The following is a 26174-nucleotide window of genomic DNA, read 5'->3' on the forward strand; positions in this document are numbered from 1 at the left end:
TGTTTTCTTGCAGACGTTTCATTGCCAGACTAGGCAACATCTTCAGTGCTAGAAGGGAGTGGGCCTTGCTCTCTGTTTATGTACAGTGGCTTGTGCTGCCTGATGTTGTCCTGATGCTTACTGTAGTACCACCTTTCATAACGTCTGTTGTTGTTTATTCGTTCAGTTGCTTCCGACTCTTCGTGACTCCATGGACCAGCCCACACCAGAGCTTCCTGTCGGTCGTCAACACCCCCAGCTCCCCCAGGGACGAGTCCGTCCCCTCTAGAACGTCATTCATAACATCTACTTCACCAGATTCACTCCATGCAAAATGTCAGGAGAGGATTCTCTAAGCTGGAGAGCTCCCACAGAGCTTCAGTGAATGGACTTTGGAGAGGTGTTGTCTCAGCAGACAGCTGATGTCACCTGGTATTCAAGGGCCTGTGTCAGGTTTTGCCAGCACTGAGTACTGCATGGGTGGGGGAATGGCAATATTATGGATAACCCATCTTTTGAATTAGAAGAAGGTACAGGACATATATCTTCTGCTTGGGAAGACCCAGAAGGAGACACTCAACCTCAGTGAAACTTCTGGGGATGGATCTGGAGGATCATGCATTCCTTCTACCCAGTCAGATGATTTTTACATCTACCCCCTCTTGTCCACTCTGGCACCCTCTTTCCTGTCTCCTGGGCAGAGAAGATTCTTCCTCATTACCATCTTAATTTGAGATGCCAGCCTGAAAACTTGCACACACAGAGTATATGCTACACCACTCAACCGTGGCTTGCTTTCCAACAGGGCGAACTCCTGAACAAACAGTAAGAAGAATTATTATTAGTAACTGCTTCAGGCAGCCTTTCTGCAGCTGAGTGTCTTTTTTTCCCCCTCTTCTACTCTTCAGAAGTTGTTTTCCAGCTTCTGAATAAAATACTGCCAGTTCAATTTCCTGAGACATGTATATGGCACTTACGCTATAACGAACCAAATTGGCAACTCATTTTTTTTAATGCCGCTGTGTCAGTAAGGCATTCAATGAAGAGCCACAAAGGAGTGACATTGATGGGCATTGTGTAACTTTTGCTTCAATGTCAGTGGCAAGTAAAATTTACAATTTTGCTGACAAATAATGATTTAAGACTTCTTCAGACTGCTGGCAGGGTTTGGGAGACTAAAAAGAAAAGAAACAACTGGAGAAATGCTTCCTTGGCATTTTCTGCCGTGAAGGGAATAAGTCATCACTTCTGGAGTGAGGTCAGTCAATTTCCTGTTCAGTTTTTTTTTCTTTTCCCCAGAATCCAAATGGGAAATTCATTTCCTCTGAGATACTCTGTTGTTTTTAGAGAGCAGGATGATCTCAGTGAAGGAAGTCACCCCTCTTTTACACCCACATACCCGCTATCAGTTTATACTTACACATATCCATCTTTATTTATTTAGAAGCTTATACGGCCATCTATCCTACACAAGATAAATCAATCAATCAATAAATAAACGTGGCTCACAATAATACTCAATAAAAATAGAATCAATAAAACAGGCCAAATGTCATGACAACGCCATGTATCCCAACCATGGCAGACCAACATCACACAAAATCTCCATACACCACACTGGTTTTTAATTTTAATTTTCCTGATTTTAGGGCACATCATTTGGCATGTTTATTATCTTCAGTTATGTGCTAGAATGAGGATGACAGTAAATAAGGTTAACCATGGGCTCGATTACAGAGTTATTTGATACCTTTGAAGTCCTGATAAGTTCTCAGTTCTAACTATAGTAGTAATTGAATTAAGTTAATGCTGTGATGCGTCTACACCTACAAAGATCAGAATCCTGCAAGCCACGGTATTCCCTGTGACACTCTATGGAAGAGAAAGTTGGGCTTTGAAGAAGCGGGATAGGAACAGTATTGATGCTTTTGAACGTTGGTGTTGGAGAAGGCTCCTGAGAAGACCATGGACAGCCAAGAAAACCAACCAATGGATCATTGAACAAATCAACCCAGAGGTCTCACTTGAGGCACAAATGACCAGGCTCAAATATCCTACTTTGGACACATTATGTGGAGACCCAGCTCTGTAGAGAAGACTAATGCTGGGAAAAGTGGAAGGAAGGGGAGGGGAAGACCAGGAGCAAGGTGGATGGACTCATTTACAGTGGCAATGGGTGCAATGTTGAGAGACCTGAAAGACCAGGGTGGGGACAGGTCAACATGGCAAAAATCTATCTATATGGTCACTAGGACTTGATAGCACATAATCAATCAATCAATCAAATCAATCCATCAATCCAGCATTTAAGATAGCATGACATATTTTGGCTTTCTTGGGAAAAAATTGAGATGCAGCTGAAGGACAATGCTTTCAGTTTAAACATCTGTTACGTTCTTGTTTGGCTCTGACAGTTTACCAACACTTGAAACTCCAAAACCTCTATTTGCATTGGAGGAGGGTTTTTCAGAGGCTGAATTAACAATTCATTGTTATCAAAAACTATTACTAAAATGAACTTGGACAGCATCACAGTCGGGAATGCACAATCTGGGTATCTTATGTTGCAAAACCAATGGCTTCACATTTTAAGAAATGTGGCCAAAGTGTCTTGCGACTGGTTAGTCTAACAGCAACAACTTTGAGGGGTATATTGGATTCCTCAACAGATGTTTTAAAAGGTTAGCTGTCACGATTTTGATGCTGAAGAAGTAATAAATTTGAAAGAACTTCAGTGCTAAAGTTTTGGGCATGTCTACTACTAGTTCCATATTAGTTAGAAATTAATCCTGTAGTTGGCCAAGTTCATGGAAGGAAGTTTAAACCTTAACTTAACCTTAAGATGTGAATGTAATGTTAGATTATATTCTCAAATTTGGATTTTTTTATCTATGTGTAAACAGCTTTGGATATACCATGCCTAAATGGTTGTGGAAAAGTAATACTATGTTCTTTAAAAGATTTATTTGCACCAGATTTTAATGTTTGGGTCAGTAAAATTAATCAGCTCTCAGCATTTGAGATGGTTTTGTATCAGCAAACAGGCCAGACTGGACAATATGATTCCGTAAGGTGTAGGTTTAAAATTTGAATAGTGTAACTGCATTGTTATACTGTAGAAACTGTGAAAAAAGTCTGGTCAATAAATGCTATTTTAAAGGACTGGAAACCTTTTACAGATGTTTTCTAAAAGGAAAAAAAAGTGAAATGATGATTTATGGATTTAATGATTGAAAAGATGAGAATTTAATAAGGGATTGAAGGGATCTCTGGAACAGAGGGAAGGGAGATGATAGATTTGTTAATATCTGTTGAAGAGAAGGTTGGAGGTCATTATATTTCATAAAAGTTTCTTTCCTTTTTTTCTTTTTCTGCACCTTTTCTCTTTTCTTTCTTTGCTATCTTTTTTTCTTTTGATTTGACTTTTACTATATGTAAAATTCTTAATAAATATAAATATTTTCCCCTTCTTTTTCTTCTTTTTCTTTTTAGTTTTCTTGTTTGCCTAGTTTTTGCCGTATAGTTTTTGTGATATAAGATCAAGTGAAATGATCCTTAAGAGTTTTGTTTGCAATTGTTATCTTGATTGCCATTTGAATTGGTTTTAAAATTCAATTTTAAAAAAAAGAGAGAAAGAGAAAGAAACTTCCATTTCTGGACTTACAAAGTGATAAGAGCCTGTATCCATGCAGAGCTTTGAAGCTGTAATGCAACAGGATACTGACGTACAATGGAAATTTTGTAATTCCAAAGTATTTTAGAAATGTCTCCATGTGAACTGAAAATTTTGCTTTTCTTAGGGAAAGTTCTGGGGACTGCTGACGGAGTGCTGGAGGTCATATTTGACTCTATGGGGCCCAGTTTTAATACCTATGGGGCCAAGGTTGGTACCATGCCATAAACAACTTTTTAGCAATGTCCTTAATACTGTGATGATCATCATAATTAATATCATGGATGAGTTCTCTTTTCAGGACACCCAGAATCAGCTGCTTGGACCAGCCAAATGGTGGGGCTGATGATGATTATGGATTTTTACATGGTTGTTTTTCACAATGCAAGCTGTCCCATGATTCTTTCTTCTTTTTACCAATTCCTCCCACCTTGTAACACAAAAGGCTTTGTGTTTCCTTTAAGCAGCAAAAGGAAATGAATCCTAAAGCAGAGCTTGCCTGGAGCTGGGGAAGCTTCTTGCCAAGCCCGTGTCAAAGAGCAAAAGAAACAGGAACATCTTCTAGAGATGATCAAGAGTGAGCCAAACCCATCCAGAGCATTTGCAGAGATGAAGGAGAAGAGGGGGGGAAAAATCAAGTCAGGGAGCTCAAGACTGTTGACAGAGAGAGAAATGCCTGCCTTCCTCCCTTCCTTCTTTTCTTCCTTCCTCAGTTCTCTTTTCATCAAGGATATTCTTTGATCTCCCATCTTTGCTGTCCACGTGTTTGGAAAGAGAGCTGGTGCTCAAATGAGGGTCAACGTGAGGCTCATTAAATGCTTCACAAAAGATGGTTTCCAGCTGGAGCTGAAGTTCTGCCAATCAAGTGGCCTCCAGTGTTGTATCTTGACGTAGAGACAGAACGATGCCCAGGGAAACAAAAGACAGTGCTTAAAAGTAGGCAATCCAAGGGAGGCAAATCCAATCTGGAAGAAGCTTCCACCTCTTTTGGAGAGGAGGTGGATCTAGCTTTCATTTCCTACAACTCACAATGCAACAGAACATTTACTACACTGCTTTTCAAGATGTTCTTATTGTTGCAAGCTCCCCAGAGTTGTCGTGGAGTCAGGCAGCCTTAGAAGAAATGGATCAATATGTAAATGGAGTCATTAATATTGGGGGGCATTATTTGACGGAGCCTGGAAGAGAGGATGCCCTCATCTTGCAGAAGGAAAAGAGCCAGCAGCTTTTTATTTGTCTGCTAGAGGTTTGCCATTTTGTTTTACTCAGCCCTTCCTTAAGTTTTTCAGTGTGATGAGCAAGCCAACAAGCCAGTTTCCAAATGATGATGGTTTGATTGAAGGAAAGCTAGAAAGTGAACGTGAAAATGTTGGGCCATCTCTTGGAAACTTTAAAAACCAGACTGTTGTTCAGAACTGCAGAATAAAAGAAAAGGTTGAGGGGTTTTTTTGTTTAGTTTTCCTCCTCCTTCCATGGTCATGTGACAGAGAAAGATATTGTGACCGATTTATCTGCTTCTCCAATGTGGTAGTTGTCAAAGCCAACTCTGCTTCCATCAGGAAGTGCCTAATGTTTGATGGGCTGTCATTGGAAAGACAAAGGTGTCCAGTCAGAAGCAGCTGAAGAGAGAAATAAACTTCAGCATCACTTGCTGGTGCTGCAGGCTACTAAATAGGGGAGGAAGATTCGTGATACAGGCAGATATATGGGCAGAGTGGGTGAAGATGGACCTGTCAAAACATGCCCTTCTTTGCTGGGCCTAGGACTTCTTTCCACTTTTTCTATGCAAGTGAGGGCCGTCACAGATTATGGGTAGTCCTTGTTTAGCAACTGTCTCATTTAGTGACCACTTGCAGTTACAACGGTGATGAAAAAGTAACTTTGCAGCCATCCCTCGCATTTATGACCTTTGCAGGTCTGTAAAGCAAAGGAAAGCTGAAGTCAGATCATAAGCACAGTTGCGGTTTCATGTAGTGACTGCCTTGCTTAACGACTGGTTGCAAGTCCCAATTGTGGTCACTAAATGAGGACTACCTGTACATGAATATCCGTGTGACTTGCCTGACTTTTTTAAACTGAAAAATAGATGCCAGAGCCTGCAGCTGGGAATAGAGATGAAGTGGCTAAAGAACAGAAGACAAGGTCTAGAAGTTTAAACTGTCACAAAACCATCTTTGTTTTAATCCAAGCTGATACATAAGAACAAAAATGAGATTTTCTTCCAGTGGAATAGTGCTCTACTTTCTTTCAATCTTACCTTACATTATTCTGAAAACTTTTCCAGGCAATATTTGTATTTTGTAAATTTTATGTATTTTTCTTTTTCCCCCCTCCCCTTTCTTTTCAAAACAAATAAGTGAAAAAGAATAGACAAAAAGGGGAGGAAGCGAGGAAACACGACCATTATGGGAAAAATGGATCTGGGCCTCCCAGCTTGGGCTCTTCTAATGAAACGGAATCATGGGAGGTTCAGAGCAGATAAAAATGGCTGATTCATCATCCAAGATGGCCGCCAATCTGACTGGGTCACAACAGGATTAGGCACATTAATAGGGGATATGGCTATCAGTGGTTCCTAATCACAATAGTTAGCGCTAGGAGTGTATGAGTTGGCCACTATTCACCTTGATGAGAAGTTTTATCTTGGAAATATAATATGATTCTTTGGCCAAGTTGCTCTGTGTCACCTTGAGGGCTCATCCAGCAGTTGGAGAAGTCAGAAGAGGCACCTCGGCAGCTGGTGTGCAATAGCCAACTGGAAATTCCAGGAAAGGCTTCCACGCACATGGTGAAGCATCTTCTGTCTATTGGGCTGCCACAAAAGTCCTTAGAAATAAGGTGAAATGAAAGAGCATGCCTACGTGGCTTTTTTAAAAAGGGAGGCAACGGTGCTTACAAAGCACGTTCATGGAAATGTGGTCAGGCTTCTTTTGACCAGTTAGGTAAAATAAGGGCACAAAGCTGGCATGAACAGACCTCCAAAGACACATGCTCTGATAAGGATATTTATTGTAGAAAAGCTATGAAGCCATTATAAAAGAATTCCGTTTATAGTGGACCACATATATATCTCATTCCTTTATTGAATTGTCAGACTAATTATACACATTCCGTGGCCAAATTTTGTTTAACAGCCATGAGCATACATACTCAGATACTATCTGGAATAACATAAACCAAAATTTTAAAACTGTTCAGATTGCTACTTATGCTGAATTCAGAAGTTATGCAGGCCAAGCCTGGTTAGGACTTGGATGGAAGATCCCTGGGAAGTCAAAAGAAGACAATGCCAAACCGCTTCTGCAAGAAAACTACATATCCCTGGATGAAGCCACCTGAAATATTTCACTCTTCTCCTATGTTTTAACTCAAGCACTGGGGATAATATTCCTCTTAATACTAGTTGTTGGAAAAGACAGACAAGGTAGTTGTACTTAGGCATATCCTGCTTAAAGCCTCCAGGACCTTGGAGTTGAACCCCATCAGCCATTTTCATCCTGAAGTTCTTCTTTCTCTGCCAGCCATTCTTTTTTTCTTTGGGGAGAAGACAATCAACACATCTTTCAGACCTGCTTTCCCGTCTATGGGGGAGAAGATAGCTCCCTTCCTTTATCGTTCCATTTTCAAAGAGAAGTAAGGCAGTGTGAATACTCCATGGCTATCTAAGGCCATCAGGGTAGATAAGGCTTTGCATGGAATCAGTTGGAAGCAATTCAGATCAGAAATGAAAATAATTTGCTGCTTCTCATCCCTTTCAGAGCTTCATCTGGGAACAATGATGCCCACCTCCTCCCCCCTCCTTCTAGCTCTCTACTAAAAGTCATTAAGCTAAGATGTTTAATGCCACTGGATAAGCATTTTCTTTGGGATTGATTAGATTACCCTCTTTGGATGATGCCTTCTGCTTTAAGCCTTGATGTGCTTTGTTAAGCATTGATTTCCAGTACATAAAACATGCAGATTAGGAGGCTGGATACTGCCGGCACAGATGAGTATCAGCCATTGCAGTTGCATTTTTCCCCCTGCTAGATACTAAACACTTATGCAACATATTAATGAGCTCATTGCTCACCTTCTGATGCACTCCTGAACATCTTTGGTGCTTGGTGTTCAGGTTAAGTTGCTATCCGTGATCTTGTGTGGGTATAATTCAGACTCAGGGCTCCCACAACAAGGAGCTTTTTGAAAAAGTTGCTGGAGAATCGGGCTAAATTTTGCAGTACCTTGAATTTTGTTAAGTAAATGCTCCTTGGTTCAGAGAATGGAAGACATAAGTTATAGGGTCCAGTACAGTCTTCAGCACTAGCATTTCAAATGCTTTACATGTATTGTCTTGCTGTTATTGATACAGCAGTCTCATACAGGTAGTCCTCACTTAACAACCACAATTGGGACCGGAATTTCAGTTGCTAAACAAAGCGGTCATTAAGCAAATCCAACCCGATTTTAGATTTTTTGCAGTGGTTGTTAAGTGAATCACTGAGGCGGTAAGCAAACCACATGATCGTTAAGTGAATCATGCAGTTCCCCATTGATTTGGCTTACCAGAAGCCAGCTGGGAAGGTCGAAAATGGCAATCACATGTCCATGGATTGCTACGATGGTCATAAATGTGAACAGGTTGCCAAGCACCCAAATCGTGATCATGTGACATGGGGACACTGCAACAGTCGTAAGTGTGAGGACTGGTTGTAAGTCAGTTTTTTCAGCACCATCATTAGTCCGCACTGTCACTAAACAAATGGTTGTTAAGTGAGGACTGCCTGTAATCAAATTGGTATTAATTCCAGATGGAAGGGTTTGGGGTGTGGGCTGCCTTTTGGTCATCTGAGGAAGACTCCGAAGAGAAGAAAGAAGCCAATTGCCCCAGGTCCTCTTCAAATGAAAAGCAGACTCAAATGCAAGATCCAGATGAGAATCGGCCTCCGCTACGCCAGGATACTCTGCCTGAGACAACCTCACCTGTCCAATCCATGAAGACAACAATTTGTCACCCCTCCAAGGCAGACCAGGGCTGATTCTGCAACATTTGCTGGTGTGGAATGGCTGCATGAATTCTAGTGGGTAGCATCTGTCTAAAAAGGGTCGCCTAATCAAAGCCACAAAGAGTGTTAAGGAACAGAGCAAGAAGAAATCTCTCTCCTCCTCCTAATTTTGAGCCCAAGTGATGCAAACCAACAGGATGGTGGTTAAAACAGCTGTTCCAGAACAAGGCAGACGTGTGAGTCTGTGATAGCCTATAAGACTGACCAGACCAGGAAACCAATGCCATATAGGGCTAAAGCTTTTACTGGAACAGCTGTAGTAACAGAATCTTGCAAGTCTGAATGTGCTTCCTCCTCCCTCCCTTTATCTTAGTGGGAACTAGGGAGGGGCTTGTCTGAGACGTTTTCTCACGTTACACTCCTCTCTTGGGCTCTGTCCTAACAGCCAGGAAACACGCTGAGACAAGGAACTGGTCTCTAATGTTTTATTGCTTGTACATAACAGGAATCTTAACAAACTGAAGAAGCGTGGGAAAAACCCAGACATATAAACCCCAAAGGTTAAGGCGGTCCTGATCTGTGTCTCTTGGAATGGCTGCCCAATTCCTCAGTGCTACGCATGCGCTTAACAGTCTGGATGGGAGCCCCCTGCTCGCCATCCTTACTCATGACAGGCTCAGGTCTCTTTTGCCTGTCAGGACCAGACCAAGAAACGACGCCGAGTCAGTGTATTCCAACTCCAGTTCTTTATTGTTCTCACTGTACTGACAGAACCTTGCCAGACTAAAGCTATCCTAACTGACCTACGGGGAAATAGCCCAGGAGAGTCTGGGGTGGGGCTTCCCTGACTCTCCTTGACCCCTGCCAAGGCTTTCCAAACTGCGAGTCCTCTGATCAGCATGGAATGCATTCTCTCTTTCCTGGGAATCAGCGGCAGCCCCGAATCCCACCGCATTATCTGACCATTGCCTTGGTAGTGGCACTTCCTCCTTTCCTTCAAGGCAGAATTGCTGGGTTGACTATTGAAGGCAGAAAGACACCAGAGTACTTCCTTACCAGGAAGAGTGCCCCAAGACTACAGATTTACTTAGAGCAGACCAACTTACCCCAGGTGGACTTGCAGCCAAATCAGGCTTAGCTTGGCGCGTCAGCAGAGTGGAATAGCCACAACCTCCAGTTCAAAACTGTTACCTGAGAATGGCTCATTAGCGGAGGCAATATTTATTGCTTATGTACTGTAACTGGCTGCCTTTGTGCCCTGAACCCTGATTGCACAACAGACCTCCACAATGTTCCGATTGTTTGGTGCACGGACTCTGACTTTTGCTTCTTGCTTTTGCCCTCTGAAATCTTGACTTGGATGGTTTGGCTTTTGACCTCTTCACTGGCATAACAGCTGCTCCTCTGAGTATTTCTCTGTTCATGAGTAAGCCTTGTGGGGAATTAGACCTCAGATTAGATAACTGTGTTTCTGCCTTTCCCATTCTTTAATCCTCACCCAAGATAGGAGAGGGGCTGAAAGAAAGCAACTGCAGACAGCTCCTGCATGGCCAAGATAACATTTATACTAGGGACATCCTGAACTATCATTCATTACAGGAGTCTCAGCACAGGATGGCAATTGAATGCACACTTTTTTCCTGGAGGAATGCACAACCTGAGGGTCCTGCCCCACTGGAACTCCCTGGACTGTGCTCCTATCACAATTACAAAAAAACAAACCAGCACCAAAGCACAGTTTTCTGCCATTTAAGGGTGGGAAACAGAAAAGCAGAATAACTGAATTAAGAATGACTAGGAAGAAAGAGGAGGAGGAGGAGGAGGAGGAGGGGAACCAAGCTCCCCCAAACCCAGTTTTTAAAATGGTTGTGTCCACATGTGATATGGATTCTTCCACTGGGCTTTGTCTCTGTCCCCATCATGGTCCTCACTCACCCAAGCTATTAAGTGAAGCATCCCCTAGATACCAAAAGTTTTTATTTATTTATTTATTCTGTGTATAGATTCAAACAACATTTCACTAGGGAGAAGGGAACAGGATGGCATAATGGAACATAGCTGGAGATTAATCTTCTCCATCCATCTCCCATTTGGTGAAGAAGTGTGGGCTCCTCGAATGGTTTCATCAGAAGGTTCTTAGGGTATCTGCAGCTTCTGTTGCCACCACGGCAGACAAGGCATTTTTGCCTTCATCTGGATCCAGTGTAACTTTTCTGATAGTCTTTTATTCCAGCTTTCCTCAATGTGTAGCCTTCTCCATGTTTTGGATGATAGCTCCCAGAATTCACCACCATCATGTGCAAATTCTGGAGCTGTAGCCCAGCACATCTGGACTACACCACCCCTTGCTTTGAGCCTCACCCCAAAACCAGCATGCTTTCCAAAAATATTTTAACATAACAGCTTGGTGATGTTATGAATTAGACCACATTACTTTAGGTATGACGGCCCATGCCCAATAAAAGCAATAAAAACAAGAGATATGAATATTTAAACGGTAAGTATTAAATGTTTAAAAAACCTGGGTGAATAAATGTTTCCCCCCCCCCCCCCAGTTTGGTTCATTTCCCATCAGCTACAAATAGAAGTATCTCAGTATTTAAGGAAATGCCATAAGCAGAAGCTGCCCCGAGTCACCATGTGTGAGTTGGGCAGCCATATAAATTTCCTTAATAAAATAAAAACAAATAAACAAACAAACAAAGTGGCTTATTGCGCTAATTTATACCACGGCTACTAGAATAACCTATTTCCATTCTAAAGTCAAGCTTCAGGAGATCTTGGCTTCAGTTTCCACAGGGTAGTTTACCAAGCGCAGCTCGGAGATTAGCCATAAATCTCTTGCTCGTCATTAGAGAATGCTGGAAAATAATATTATCCAGTCGATGCTAGGTCTACCTCAGTGCAGGAGACAAATCTGGCATTTCTATTTGAAAGCCAGAGTTAATTGAAGAGCATCAGTACAGCTTGGTGAGATGTAATGAGAAGAAAGACAAAACTGAACGTGCTTGGCCCCTCACAAATGGATCACAGTAGCTCTGAAAAGGTGGAATCTGTTTCTCATTCCTCTCGGGAGAGGCCCAGAACCACAGCTCATTTTAAAATTCCCAGGAAAGAGGTGGCTCCAATGGGTGGACTTCAGCTGCTGGAATATCTGAACATTCAGGGAACATATCTAGGGCCTGCTGCATGCAGCCCATGTATTCCCCTGCTGAGGTATTGCCTTTTTTTCCCCCCTCATTTGCTCTTCTTCCTTCTGAGATTGGAGACAGGAGCAAGAAGATACAAGAAGCAGGTGCCACCATCTACACATTGTCCAACTCACTCACTGGACAAGGGTGAAGCTCCACCATGGAAGAACATCTTAGATGAGATTCCTCCAAGCCTTTAAGATGCTTTTGTTTGTAATCCTTGTTGCTATAACCAAATATTACAGTGTGTAATTAAAATTCTCATCCCATTCTACTGCTATATTTCCCTCTTTTATTTTCTTCTCCCAGTTGATTTAGGTTGGATCCTGCTTACCCACAGTGATTCTCTGATGGTATTAATGGCAGGATTCAAGTTCAAAATGTCACTGGGTCATGCTCATTGGCTTGCCAGTGAATATATTAAAGTGCAAAACAACCATATCTTCTAAAGCATTGGGTGGGGGAGACAGCAGTTTCATTTATTTTATTCTTCATCATAAGTGTAGCAGTGCATTCAGTAATGAGCACCCTTTCCCATCTCCCCTCCTATCTTTTCTCTTTCTACCTTCAAGCAAAAAGGCCTTTTAAATTTTGTTGGCCACATCTTTTGTACACCTGAACCCATTTTCCACCTTAGGTCTATACATATTTTCTGGGAAGTAAATCTTGCTGAATTCAGTGACAGGCACTGAAGAAACTGCATGGATTGTTGGTTTTAATTGCTTCTAACAAAATTCAGCAGCAAGGGGTCACAATTGTCATGTTCACTGTTTCAATGTGCACTGTACATCGTAACGTTTCACATGCCATGGCGCTGACACATGTTTCTGTTTGGGAGGGAGCTGCTGTGAGACCTTGTACCAAGCTCTGTATCTGTGTTCATTTCAATGGAATGTGTTTGCATTATGTTCTCTGTTCAAGGACTTTTCCCGCAGACCATCAGAAGCCATTAGGAGCACCTGGGATTGTGAGCTTGGGAAGATTCTACGGGGGGAGGGATCTCATTTGTAGTTTTTAGTTTGCATTTGGTGCACTATTATCATTCTCAGCTTTCTTTGTGATCCTGCATACTATTCTTTAATAAACCAGATATCTTTGCATTCCTGCTCATGAGTCTGAGAATGTTTTAGAATAGGCATTCATTACAACAATATTAGGAGTATCTGATTGGCTGAAAGACGTTTTGAAGTATCTTTTTGAGTTAGGGGATCTGATCTGAATGGCCTTTGGATTCCAGATAATGCTACTTCATTTTGAATCAAAACATCAAAGCATCCCCTTTGGATGCACTATCTGGAGAAATAAGGGCATGGTTAGCATATTCAGCTGCTGTAATCTGACATTGTACTCCAGAACTTCAGTCCTCCTTGAAGAAGGACTTGGGTGGAAACTGTGTCCAATCAACAAAGCCTTTGAAAGTCAAGGCCTGCATACCAATTTACTGTTTACAGTGTTAACCTGAGGGGAGGAAAACCCACATTTCTTGTGAATGTGATCAGGAAGTTCCAAATGGACATATGCAGATGTACGCAAGTTCTCCATCACCTGCCTTTTCTCCATCCCCAAATATCTCCAAAAGCAATTATTCTCCTGCCCTCACCTCTGAGCCCACAGCTTTGTCTGAAAACCCCTTGAATTCTTTTCCAGGGATGATTTCATGCTTTATCCGTGGCCTTCCTAGAGAACAGATTCCAAAAAACATCCCGGATCATAGCAGCAATGCGCAAGTAGATCAGGTAGGATTGAATTCAGGGAGCATGTTTTTTTCCCCCTAAATTGTACTTTCTATTCCAATTTCAGTTATGGCTACTTTGACCATTTCAAAATAACCTTCCTGGCTATACTGAATAATTTTGGGGAACTATCTTATAGCTGACCAAAATCTTAATGTTACCTATTCCATGGCAAAATTTTGCTGCTTAGCAACACAGATATACTCTGAGAAAGTCACAGCCAAGGGACAGATTGACTATCTGTGCAGTTAGCCTTGCTTTCAGACAAAAAATACTATGCACTGTGTTAGTTTTATTTATTATATCAGATTTCTGGTCAAATGAAGTGATAAAGTTTTAACGTGATTTGATTCCCTTTGAATCAGATCCTTGTTGAATATACATTCATTTCATTTACACCAAGATTTACAGGCAGTCCCCTTCACTAAGACTCAAGGTACTTTAAAATAAATAAATGCAACACTGGTAGTCCTCACTTAACAACCACAATTGGGACCGGAATTTTGGTTGCTAAGTGAAGCAGTCATTAAGCAGATCTGACCTGATTTTACAACCTTTTTTGCATTAAGCAAATCACTGCAAGCTTTAAGCGAAACGCATGGTTGTTAAGTGAATCACGCGGTTCCCCATTGATTTTGCTTGCCAGAAGCCGGCTAGGAAGGTCAAAAATGGCAATCACGTGACCATGGGACACTGTGATGGGCATAAATGCAAAACAGTTGCCAAGTGCCCAGATCGTGATTACATGACCACAGGGACACTGTGACGGTCCTAAGTGTGAGGACTGGTTGTAAGTCTGAACCATGACTAAATGAATGGTTGTTAAGTGAGAACTACCTGTAATCTACCCTACACTAATTAGCAGGGCAGTCCAAGTGATCAAATACACAGTGGAAGAAGAATGATTTCAGGACTGCCTTGAGGGCTGAGAAGTTGAAGGCCTTTTTCTGCTAAGACAAGATGTTCTCAGGGGCGAGGGCAGCCTTCATTTGGCTCTTCCTGTTACTACCTGAAAATAGACTCATGATTCTAGTCCAGAAAAACCCAAGCCTCCCACAACGTCATCGTAATAATTATGGATACCATTTCATACACTATTTTCTGCTCCACTCTCTACATCCAGAACTCCCATTCCATTTTCTCTTGCCTGACTCACCCAGTGCATTACAGAAGCCCCTGTCGAGATGAACGGTGTTTTTACCTAGCACTTTATTTCTTCATTTCATTCTTTTGAAAGCTCAGAGCCTTTAGAAATTGGCCTGAACCAAGGCTAATTAGCCTATTCGGAGAAAAACCTGGTGAGGGCTGATTCCTCCGTATCCCATTTGCTTCTCCAAATTGGCCCCTTGAAAGCCTCGGCTCTCTCTTCATCCACAATAACGTATGTGAAGCGCACAGATGCAGCTCGCTGGATGGGAAGCTGGCAGGTTTGTTGAGCTGAAATCATCTCTGATGGGAATTCATCTCCACGACTCTGCACTGAGTCATGAGCAAAGGGCACCAGAATGGTTTCTCTTCACCTGAGCCCCATTTAAGAAAAGTTCCAGCCAGCTGAAAACCATCTGAACATTTCTTGGTTTTTTTCTCTGGGGACAACTTTCAGCATTTTGAAGGCCACATTCTATATATATGATTTATACTAGAGTTATACATTATGGAAGGGTTGATTTGACTCAGTGGTGCAAATGCAGCCATTGTGGTTAGTGACTTGTTGAATAGATTAATAAGCCACAGTTTCCAAACCACAATGGCTGCATTTGCACCACTAAGTCAGAATTAACCCTTCTATAATGGGCAGAAGGAATAACCTTGAGGAACAGGAGGAAGAGCCAGTACCAAGACAATGGTCAGATAAAAGAAATCTGAGTCCAGGGAAGAAATGTAATTTGAGAAAGCATCTCAGACATGACCCTCATCATCATCACGAAGATAAAAGGAGAAAGCGGGGAAGCGTATTCAGACTTGCGAGATTCTGTTACTGTAACCTTATAATAAAAGTAGTATTAACCTTCAAGACTTTGGTTTCCTATTCTGGTCTACCTTGAAGGGCTGACACCTTAGCACAAATTGGTAACCAGGTTATAGAGTTATTTCATTGGTCCATCTACTTCAACCCACCAACACTTAACATTCTCCAGTGTTTCAGACAATACTTTTTCCAACTGTTAGTGATGGTTCCTCAGGATCTTTGTCACACCCAAACAGCCATCTACCATGAATTCTACTAGGAGAGAAATGAAGTTCAAGGTCGCCCAATCTCACAGAGCCTAGCAAGACAAGTTCACTAATAATTATATTGCTTTGATTTTAAAAAATCTGCAAAAGGAAGCATTTGTAGACAAGGTCCACAACTGAATGTTTCAGCACTACTCACACACCCAACACAAGAGGGCAACCCTGGAATTCCTTCTAACCCTTTCATAATATCTCCACTCAAGGTCACATGACTTGTAAGGAAGGAGGGTGACTTGGAATTTTATATCTACATCTACACACACACATATATGAATTTTGATTATAACAGTAAAATCTAATACAAATTAAACTTAAAGAAAAGCAAATAAAGTAAAAAGTGCAAGAAAGAAGAGAAGAAAGAAAAAAGAAAGAAGTAATATAATAGTATATTACTGAAGAAAGAATACAATAAAGAAAAAGAAAAGAAATATATAAAGAAATGACTTCCAACCATCACATATAAACAAATTTAGTAACTCTTCATCCTCTCTAAAGTTCCAAACATTTATCTCTTCATCCCATAGCCCGTCTTTTATCTATAAACAAATGCATAAAACATCATCCTTTCAGTCCCAGTATCAGCAGAAAGTCCAAAAGGGGAAGCTAGAAGTCACAACATATCTAGTTTTAACCTTGATCAAATAAACCAACTTTATATTCCTTCCTTTAGTTCTAAAAGTCTCAAACTTTAGTTATCATGCAGGAAAAGATCATCCCCTTTCTCTGATTTTGGACTTCAAGGTTCTGCTGGCTAAGAAGTGGGAAACTGTACTGTGGACAAACCAACATGGCCCAATTCCAGGGTCTTTAATTAACAAGCCTGTCACTGTGCACCCACAAAAAAGATCTGATTGTCCAACTGTTAATCACAACCATACACACAGACGTACATGTCCCCCTAAGTATTTTAAGCCAGAAATGCAATCAGCAATGCGGTTGGCTCTGGGAGCATAATTCTTGTCAGACTTCCCTCCATGTGGTCTGGACTGGAAACAGTTAACCCTAAGAACACAAATCTAAGAGACTAATTATATTTATTAGATGGAAGGTCAAGGTTGCAACACAAGAATTTCAGCAAGTACTCTACCTGCAAATGAAACTCCTATACATGGGTCATTTTAAGGTGGCAAGACTTTTGTCCTTGCCAAGCACTGGGCTCCTTGCTCCACTCTTTTAGTAATTGGCTTCTGTTCTCTTAGGCTGAGAAGTGACTCTCACAGTTCTTTACTGAAGAGCAGAGAAGACACATCGCAGGAATGATGCAGAAAAGAACAACTTACTTGAATAGCAAAGTCTAACTCTGGTTCAGTTATCCCAATGCTTAAACGCAACATGTATGTTGGATGTATTGTTTGCTTTGGCATGAGAGGGCACATAATCCCAGCTTTTGGTTAAAGCACCAGCTAGAAGTCAGGAGACTGTGAGTTCCAGTCCTGTCTTAGGCACAAAAGCCAGCTGGAAGACCTTGGGCCAGTCACTCACTCTCAGCCCTTGGAAGAGGGCAATGGCAAGTCACTTCCAAAATCTTGCACAGAAAAGTGAAGGAATTTGTCCAGGCAGTTGCCAGGAATCAATGCTGATTCAAAGGCACCAAAAAAACAAGAACGCCCAGTTTATTATGGCCTCATGTATGGGGAGAATCCAGTCAGAACTGACCTAATCAACATAAAACAAAAACAATGGCTTGGTATGATGGGATTCTTAATGACTCATTTTCTATTCCTTTGAGCCATGAGATCCTGCACTTAGATTCCAGGTTCAGGTTGCCATGAAACTAAACTCAGAGGCCAACACAAAAAGGCTGTACCCAAGATGGCCTCACCATCAAGAAGAGAAGAAAGCTTTTGAACATGGGTGGGTGCAGTAATGGCATGTTAATGTAGAATGGAGCCAGCAGGAATCAACCCATTGTCCACAAGTCATTACTTGAACAGATGAATTTTAAAAAGCATGAGGAATGAACACTGTTGGTTGTAGTTCTGAAAACAAGTGGAAATTCAAAGCAGCAGTTTGGAGTGGGGAAGAAAATGTTTGTTTTTGGCTTTTATCTGCTGGGATGAAAAATGGCAATAATACAGGTCAAATATGAAGTTACAGGGAGGGAGAGAGGAAGAAAGAGGCCCCCTCAACTGCCATTATGTTGAGATGCAAAGCACCCACACAAAACAGAGCAGTGCAATGCTTCAGGTTCATTTCCAAAAAGGTGTTTTGGAGTGTAAACATACCACCAGGGCAACTCCTTAAAACAGAGGTATCTTTTCCCAGGAACATGTCACTTTAAAGAGATGGAGATGCACATTTGTGCCCCATGAGCTGTGCAGCCTTGTGAGAAAAGATAGGAAGAGCGTAAGATAAGCAGGACACATATTTAATCATGGAAATCTCCTTCATTCCACAAAAATGGCCAGAAAAAAATCTGGAAAATTCCAGTCATTTAATCTGCTTGGACTGATATATTGCACAACCTCTCCATTTATTGCGCCCCTTGATGCCCCTGATTGATTGTGGCTCCTAGTTACTAAAAATTATCCAGCCAGTGGTTTCCCCTGGTTAATTGAACCATAGTGTCCTCAATTAACTCAGTTTTCTGGGTTTGCATAATACACTGAACTATGGACGGATCACATAGCTGGGCATAACGCATGTAAAAAGGTGGCAGGGCTTCAATTCCACAGTTGGGGCTACCACCTTGACTTTTTTGACACCCCCTGCAGATGCCCCTATAAGATGAGTTTTATCAAACACACTAGAGTGAAGTGGGGTTATTTTGCAGTTCACGCAAAGCCAGAAAAAAACACTGAATCAACTACAATTGCCTGTATTTGAACAGCAGTCTCACAGCATAAACTCGGTTTATAAATGACAGTGGTTGGATTAATCCTGCAAACTAAACAAAGACAAAAGAAAGCTACATTATGTCTTCGTGCAGTGTGAGGACTCAGCCCTTGACTTTCAGACTTCACAGCTTGAGAACGCAGCCTTTGACTTCACAGCCTTGACTCTGTGGCCATTTGGAAGTCATGTCACCAAAGCAGTTTTGTTGTGTTAACAGAGGCAATGAAGGTGGGACTTGGCCTGCTCTGAGGCATACAAGTTGGCCATTGTTGGCTGGTGTGGCAGAAGCCAACGCTTCAGGAAGATGCCGTTGCTTCTGAGATATTCACTTATTACACAGAGGTAGAAATTTGGGTTGCAGGATCAGGCTTGGTTAAAAAGGGGATGAGAAATCATTAGGAAATCCCATGAGCTAGACTGGGAAGTTAATGAAACATTCCAAAAGAAGGAAATGCAAGCCACTTCCATTTGGTTATCAACAAAACTATATTTATATGTCAACAAAACTATATGTATATATATTGTATGTGTGTATCTATCTCTACCACTATCATCTCTATCTCTGTCTCTCTCTCTCCTCTGAGTCAGTCCTGACTCCTGACTATTGCCTGGATGAGTTCCTACAGTTTTCTTGGCAATATTTTCAGGAGTGGCTGGTCACTACCTTCTGCCTAGGAGTAAGAGAGAGCGACTTGTCACCCAGCTGGCTTTGTGTCTAAGGCAGGACTAGAACTCAATCTTCTTGTTTCTAGCCTGGTGCCTTTAACCACTGCACCAAACCCACTCTTGTATCTTTATATTGTTGTGTAATAATTATTGTCTTTTAATATGTGTGTGTGTGTGTGTGTATTATAAGCTGCCTGGGGGTGCACCACTGGAAGACCTGAAGAACCAGGTTGGGAACAGATTGTTACAGAGAAAAGAAGTCTAGGTGGCCACTAAGTTGACACCAACTTGATGGCACATAACCAATCAAAATCCACCTAGACTCCATTTCGACTGAAGTAGCGTGCAAAGGTCATAAATAAATAAAACAGTGTGACTGAACCCAAAGATGAGCTTTTCTTGAAGAATTTATATAGCCATCAGGACGAGGAAACAAGAGGTCCCAAATATTTCCAGAAACATTCTAAATCAGTTTGAAGGAATCAGCTCGTACTGGGGCATTCTGTGATAAGAAAGCTAATAATTATGACCATCATCTCTTCTTCCTTCTCCTTTCATTCTTATTTTAATGGTGAGCAGCAGAGGCACCAAGGGAATAGAGGAAGCAGACACCTTAGTGCCCCAGCAGATAATGAGGATGAGATGAAGGCAGCTTGGATGAACTGACATCCTGCGTCAGAGAGAGGCACAGGTGGCCTGCTCTGAGTGCCAGTGAGAGGACTGGAACGAGGGAGGGAAGAATCATCAAAAACGCTGTGCTAAAATCTGTCATTGCCTGGCTAGCCTTGCAGTTAGCGAAGGATAAAAAATAGTTACCCATCTTGATTTAGAAAAGGGAGGGCCTGCTTAAAGGTTTTTCAAAAGAGAACTTGTATGAAACCACTGTGGTTTTTTTCCCCTGCTCTTCCTTGTAAATCTTCCTACGGTTTCCAGTAGGTCCTATCTCCATTTGCTCTTTCATTTCCCAATTGTCTTGCAAGAGGAAAAAAAAGGAGGAGGGAATTGGGCCAAAGAAAAGACAAGGGATTATGATTTTTTTTAGAAATTAGAAATGTAAAAAAATGGCAGAAATGAGATGGCATGTGAGAATACGGAGGTTTGGCAGGGTTCTACTATTTGTGAAAGATTGGCACCGCCTTGATGAACTTGATGAAGCTGGTTAGTTGAGCTGGCTGGCCTAAGAAGTAGTTGGGAAACCAGGAGAAAATCCCAGGGCTATCGTCTAGATTAGAAAGTGGAAAAAACACCCCAGAAGAAGGCAGAATTAACATGAGTGTGTCCATGAAGTCACCAGCAGCTGACCCAAGACATTGTTTTTATGTTTCAGCCCCAACTTCTTTATTTTCTCATCTTTGGAGAGTTTATTTCTTTGTTCTTTTAATATTTGTTTTTTAAAAAGGTAATTTGTCATACTTATAAAAAGCCCTCTGTGCAGTTTCCATGGTACCCTATATAATTCTGGGTTCAAGTCCCAGTCAAATATTAACATGAACATATTTTGTTCATTCGTTGAAAAATTTATCTTTAACTAAAGTCTGCAGTAATAAGGGAGTCAGCCTCTATTTAAAATTAGATGGTCAGATATGGCCTCTTTAATTTTATTGGTCTATGAATCCAACTGAATTAAGTGAGAAAGCTATTTATGTATCAGATTTAACCGAGTAACAGGCAAAAACTTCAAGTGATGGGTTTCTTAACCTCCAAGCATCAATTAGCTAACAATCTTTAACCAGTTCCATCATTTCTGAATATTTTTGTTTAATCCCCTCCAAATGTTCATTAAGAATTCATCTGCAATTCCATCTAATGTCTCCGAGTCTTCTGAATTCTTCATCCTTGTTTAAACTAGTGGATATGAAAGATGCTTGTCTCCCTTTACAATTATAAATTATATCCTAATATAATACTTCTATCTTTCAAAGTACCTTGAATGAATATATATCAAACTTTGAGATCACTTAAGATCTCTTTGACCCAAAGCTGACAACTTTCTGATATTCCATATTCATTGGAATATTGAACAACTTACTCATTTCTTGCCATCCAAGACTTGAAATCCCAAAGCAAGTTAAAGCTTGCTTTGAGATCTTTCTTTGGTCTGCATTTATTTTATTTTACCAAAGATCTATATCAGCAAGTACTTCTACTTTATCTTTGATTTTATACAAATCTGCTAGAGACTTCAATTTTAATTGACTGAGTTGCTTGGCATTCAATGTTCACAATATGTTGAGATCCATGGGAATTTATTAGACACTTACATGGAAACCCTCTTGAATAAGAAAATCTCCTTTCTCACAAGGTTACTGTCTACAGTTGGAAGACTTTCTTGAACTGGAATGTCACAACAGAAATCTTGAAAATTGGTAAAAAAGATGCTCAACATTTTCAGCTATTTTTAGAAGTATTCTGATATAATTTACAAATCAATTTGGATGCTAGGGTATGTATGCATGTATGTATTAAAATACAGTACTATTTATTTTAATAAGTATTAAAATAAAATATGTACTGTATTTTAAAATAATCATTAGCTGCTTAGGACTAACATGACTGCAACAATTCAGATAAAAGCAATTGTAGGATGTATTGAAATTAATTCTAAAGCTGGGCACTGAGGACCTTTCAAATTCTCCATCATTTTTTTTAGTAGAGAAATCAGGTGGAAGAGTTCTCTGGCAATTGTTCATAGGCAGGATTCGCTTGACATTAGCACTGTTCCGGCAAGGCAAGGCAAGGCAAGGCAAGGCAAGGCAAGGCAAGGCAAGGCAAGGCAAGGCAAGGCAAGGCAAGGCAAGGCAAGGCAAGGCAAGGAGCAGCAAATAATGCTACCCTAACTTTCCCCTTGGGATTGCGTAGAAGTGAGGAACACCCATAAAGTTGCAAACACTCGGAGAGGGGATTGTGCAATGAGAAACAGGCCATTCACAAACACTCCTTGGCCACCTCACTCTTAAGTGTGCAGGAGCATTACACTTCACCGACATAGACCGTTCAGATGTTGCACTCCTTTAAAAGACGTTCTGAGTGCAACTTTTCTTGAAACAATGGTAAGGGGATTTCTTTGCTCAGCAGCCGCTGATTCACAATCCCCTTCATCAATTGCAGAGCAGCTGAGAAAGAGATGTGCGGAACGGTTCTTTCTTGTAGAAGAAGCTGCATAATAATAAGTATGTGAGAGATGAATTAGCTAACTCCTCTTGCTAGCCCTGGTCAGCCTGGCAAACTTAAATCAACTAACTGCCCATGCTTGTCTTGTAATTTAATGAAGACAAAGATAGGGCCGACAATCCAATTACTTTGGAAATGCAAAATGGGGCTGCAACCAGAGAGCCTCGCTGTGACATTCAGGGATGAGAGCACACTGAGGGCAAATGAGGAGATGCTTGGGGAGGGGCCCTTCTTGGAAAGTCTTTCTAAGCCTGAAAATGCCACCAGCAGAGGGACTGCAAACTGTGAAGCCCCCGTTGAAGTAGCATCAGGCGAAGGTTGCACTGTTTTATCCTGGCAATTACAGTGCGCAGGTTGGTGCCACTTATTCCCTGTGCTTCTGTCCTGTAGCCCCTCTAACTCACAGTGGCAGGGTTAATGCAGTGTGCCAAATCACGACTTGGTAGCTGTGGATTCCCTCACTGAGTAGAAGTTTGGATTATATGATCTCCACAGTTCCTTCCATTCTATAATTGCACGGTTTTGTTTAAGTCTGATTTCTGGAATCCATCACACTTGGCTGGGCTGAGACTTTGCACCAAGCCATAAACTGGGGTGGACAAGCATTCAGCGGTTACAGCGACCCTTGAGAAGAGCAGAGTTATAGTTGGTGTGAGGTTAAAGCACATGTGACTGGATCAAAGATGTGAGGACAGTGTTTGCTGCCTGCCTGCCTTCCCTCCTTCCTTCCCTCCTTCCTTCCTTCCTTCCCTCCCTCCCTCCTTCCTTCCCTCCCTCCCTCCCTCCTTCCTTCCTTCCCTCCTTCCTTCCTTCCTTCCTTCCTTCCTTCCCTCCCTCCCTCCCTCCCTCCCTCCCTCCCTCCCTCCTTCCTTCCTTCCTTCCTTCCTTCCTTCCCTCCTTCCCTCCTTCCTTCCTTCCCTCCTTCCCTCCTTCCTTCCTTCCTTCCTTCCTTCCCTCCCTCCTTCCTTCCTTCCTTCCTTCCTTCCTTCCCTCCTTCCCTCCTTCCCTCCTTCCCTCCCTCCTTCCTTCCTTCCTTCCTTCCCTCCTTCCTTCCCTCCTTCCTTCCTTCCTTCCCTCCTTCCCTCCTTCCTTCCTTCCCTCCTTCCTTCCTTCCTTCCTTCCTTCCTTCCTTCCTTCCTTCCCTCCTTCCTTCCTTCCTTCCTTCCTTCCTTCCCTCCTTCCCTCCTTCCTTCCTTCCCTCCCTCCTTCCTTCCTTCCTTCCTTCCCTCCTTCCTTCCCTCCTTCCTTCCTTCCTTCCTTCCTTCCCTCCTTCCCTCCTTCCTTCCTTCCTTCCTTCCCTCCTTCCCTCCTTCCTTCCTTCCCTCCTTCCCTCCTTCCTTCCTTCCTTCCTTCCTTCCTTCCTTCCCTCCCTCCTTCCTTCCTTCCTTCCTTCCTTCCTTCCCTCCTTCCCTCCTTCCCTCCTTCCCTCCTTCCTTCCTTCCCTCCCTCCTTCCTTCCTTCCTTCCTTCCTTCCCTCCTTCCTTCCTTCCCTCCTTCCTTCCTTCCTTCCTTCCTTCCTTCCTTCCTTCCCTCCTTCCTTCCTTCCTTCCTTCCTTCCTTCCTTCCTTCCCTCCCTCCTTCCTTCCTTCCTTCCTTCCTTCCTTCCTTCCTTCCTTCCTTCCTTCCTTTTTCTTATTATAAACATTTTGCAGATGAACTACTACATCCGTTGCAACTCATGATGAACTCTATTTTACCGACTGGAAAGATAGCAGACAGTTGGATAAAGGCTAATATAGCATTAATATCTAAAAAGGGTTACTATTTGACCTCACCAAAAAATTACTGCCCATTATCAGTGCTGAATAATGCTTATAAGTTATTTACGATGGTTTTAGCTGAGAGGATGAAGATGGTTTTACAGGACTTTATTCATGAAGGTCAGTGTGGGTTGTTACCTAAAAGACAGCTGAGGGACAATATTAGAAATGTACAGTATTGGATATTTTGGAATACTTGGAACAACTTAATGAAAAACAAGCAGCACTGATTTTTCTTGATGCCGAAAAGCCTTTGACAATTTGAATTGGACTTGTTTAAAATTTTGGAGGATATGGACTTTGGTGAGAATTTTATCAAATGGGTAAAATTGATTTACACTTCACAAGAGGCACAGACAATTGTGAATAGGGAATTAACAAAACCTTGGGAGATACAGAAAGCGACTAGGCAAAGATGCCCCTTGTCACCATTGCTATTTAATTTAGCTTTGGAAGTACTGAATAGAGATATAAGGCAAGATGAGAGAACTGCTGGAGTGAAGATTAAAAGAGAAATTTACAAATTACGGGTGTTTGCAAATGACCTGGTGATAATCTTGGAAGATCCTCTGGAAGGAATAGGAATATTAAGGGAAAAACTAAAGGACTTTGGGGTATTAGCTGGCTTTAAAATCAACAATGTCCAACATTTTTTTGCAAGGATCTTGGAAACCTGGCCAGATGGTTTCTGGAGCTCACAGACCTACCCAGTCCAAAGAAATCCATCTCGCTTTTTCTCCTCCCTCCCTCCTCCTTCCTCCTTCCTTCCTTTCTCATCAAATTTAGTCCCCACAGACTATGAGCCCCAAGACCTATCCCGTGTTCCAGGCTGTGTGGTTTTCTTGTGTCTGTGCATATACAGTTTGGTTTTACTAGTCTAGAAAAAAGGAGGACCTGCTATGAGACCATAACTCCCATAAAACCCATTCTCGCCACCATGATGGCTGGGAACATCCTCGGGTTGAACAACATTTAGAAGGCTGTAATAATTTCTCCACCCCAGTTTACCTATCAGTCTTAGCGCTACAGAACTCAGCATAATGTTCAAGACTAGGCTGAATTCTTTTCAAAGAATTTTCGTCTTCAGCATGTTAGCATTCAAGCGGGTTAACAGAGTTCCAAACTTCAAAGATTTCTGGTGTAATTCCAAAAGGGCTTCTATAAGTGGAATAATATCCCCTACTCTCTCAAAAACCACCCTGTGGTTTGGAAAAAGAAATTTGAACTGTAATTTACAGGTATGTTGAGCGTGTATCTATCAGCCATTTATAAATGGAACAGCTTTAAATAGTGGCAAAGCAATTCCAAATCCGATTTTGATGCAGCCTGAAGAGATAAAGGCAGTGGCAGAATTACTCCATTGTTAAGAGCCTTTTTAACAAATTCTGCCGAAATGGGATTGGGTTCCAAGTCAGCCAAAGCGTGCAACTACTTGAACATTTCCATGCATTCTGTTTTTAAATTGTTCCCATCTTATAGACAGCAAAGTGAGGCCAGGAGTAAACCCATTCAGGAAATCCAGTCCAAATGTAATGCTGCTTATTTTATAATCCAGGAGAAAATGAGTGAACCACAATCCCCTTCTGATCCTTGGTATAACAAATATAAACAGTCCGTTGAACAGAGCTGTATACAAGGGGGTCAAAAAATTCAAGATGTCTGAGCAACTATGTGACACAACCAAAAGGGGAAGAACTTTAATTGAGCAGCTGCCATCTTGACGCTTTTTCCCAGATGGTGATGATGATGGTGATATTCCCCTGCTGATGATTTTGCCCCTGCCAATGATGATGATGATGATGATGATGATATTTAGAGTACATCCACCTTTATTTTACATAATGTTCCCTCTCCCTATTTTCCACAACACAACAACCCTGTGAGGTGGGCTGAGAAAGAAGGACTGGCCCCACATCACCCAGCTGGCTTTCCTATCTAAGAACTCA

Source organism: Candoia aspera, chromosome 12 (assembly GCF_035149785.1).
Source record: "Candoia aspera isolate rCanAsp1 chromosome 12, rCanAsp1.hap2, whole genome shotgun sequence".
Lineage (NCBI taxonomy): Eukaryota > Metazoa > Chordata > Lepidosauria > Squamata > Boidae > Candoia > Candoia aspera.